Source organism: Scomber japonicus, chromosome 10, assembly GCF_027409825.1.
Source record: "Scomber japonicus isolate fScoJap1 chromosome 10, fScoJap1.pri, whole genome shotgun sequence".
NCBI classification, from domain to species: Eukaryota; Metazoa; Chordata; class Actinopteri; order Scombriformes; family Scombridae; genus Scomber; species Scomber japonicus.
In genome coordinates, this window is record NC_070587.1 from 662,852 (window position 1) to 664,646 (window position 1,795).

Genomic DNA, 1,795 nt, shown 5'->3' on the forward strand with positions numbered 1-1,795 from the left:
ACACACACACAAAGAAACAAAGCAATGTGGCTACAAAAGCAGAGAAGAAGAAGAAGAGAGAAGAAAACCACAAGCCAGCAAACATGCATGAGAACAATCAATGCTGCAGATGTTTTATGAGAAAGGAAATGCATTCAACGTGTTAGTCGGACGTTAACGATGCACGCCATGTCACGTGATAGCACAGAAAGATATGAAGCAATCTAACAATGAACATGAAGACCTACAGACGAGTGCAGAAGTATCAGGGGGAGAAATAAAGATGTACATATTGAGACTGGTAAATTGGTAATTTTCATTCAAGGGCCACATACAGACCAATTTAATCTCATGTGGGCCGGATTATTAAAAAGATGAAAGGAAGGAAGGAAGGAAGGAAATACGAAGGGAAGGAAAGAAAGACAGGCAAAAGGAAGGAGGGAAGAAAGGTAGGAAAGACAGATGGAAGGAAAGAAGGAAGGAAGAAAGAGAGGAAGGACACATGGATGGAAGGACAGAAGGAAGAAAGGGAGGAAGGACAGATGGAAGGAAGTACAGAAGGAAGAAAGGGAGGAAGGACAGATGGAAGGAAGTACAGAAGGAAGAAAGGGAGGAAGGACAGAAGGTAGAAAGGGAGGAGGTACAGAAGGAAGAAAGGGAGGAAGGAAAGACAGAAGGAAGAAAGGGAGGAAGGAAGGAACAAAGAAAGGATAAAAGGAAGTAGGAAGGACAGATGAAAGGAAGGAAAAGAACACAGGAAGGAAAGTTGGCCGGATTGGACCCCTCGGCGGGCCGGATCTGGCCCACGGGCCGCATGTTTGACACCCCTGCTCTAGATCAACCATGAAGCACTTTCTGACACCTTCTACTCAACTTTTTAAGAGTTCCTCTGTAAAGCATATAGTCCCCTAACCCAAAGGTGTCAAACTCATTTTCATTCAAGGGCCACATACAGACCAATCTGATCTCATGTGGGCCGGATCATTAAAAAGATGGAAGGAAGGAAGGAAGAAAGGAAGGACATAAGAAGGGAAGGAAGGAAAGACAGGCAAAAGGAAGGAGGGAAGAAAGGTAGGAAAGAGAGATAGTGAAGGACGGACAGACAGAAGGAAGGGAGAAAGGAAAGAAGGAAGGAAGGAAAGAAGGAATAATGGAAGGAAGGACAGAAGGAATAATGGAAGGAAGGACAGAAGGAATAATGGAAGGACAGAAGGAATAATGGAAGGAAGGAAGGAATAATGGAAGGAAGGATGGACAGATGGAAGGAAGGAATGAAGTAAGGAAAAAAAGAAGGTAGGACAGATGGAAGGAAGGAATGAAAAAAGGAAAAAAGGAAGGTAGGAAGGACAGATGGAAGGAAGGAAAAATAGCACTGGATGGCAAGTGGGCCGGATCACACCACTCGGCGGGCCGTATCTGGCCCGCGGGCCGCATGTTTACACCCCTGCTCTAACCCAAACTGTAGAAATGTTGCTTTCACTGCACCGGAGGACATTTTTATTTGTTTCATATTTCATCAAAAGCATCGTTGTTAAGTCTCTTATCTGGACCTCCATCAAAAGATTAGCAGGAGCCTCGCCAGACATCATAGGAAGGTTGTCCCGTTGTCCTCATCTTGACATCACACATGGGTCTTATTGTTATTTTCACTAACCGAGCCCCCTCTCTCTCTCTCTCTCTCTCTCTCTCTCTCTGTCTCTCTCTCTCTGTCTCTCTCTCTCTCTCTCCCCTCCTCTCTCTCTCTCTCTCTCTCTCTACCTCTCTACCTCTCTCTGTCTCTCTCTCCCCCAACCTCCTTTTCCTCCTTGTTCTGTTT

At 45.2% G+C, this 1,795-nt stretch overlaps 1 protein-coding gene across 1 annotated transcript in view; it reads left to right on the plus strand.

Moving 5' to 3' along the window:
- rab5ab (RAB5A, member RAS oncogene family, b) overlaps positions 1-1,795 on the plus strand; it is a 17,857-nt gene that overhangs the window by 12,858 nt on the left and 3,204 nt on the right. The gene's annotated exons all lie outside the window — the stretch shown is intronic.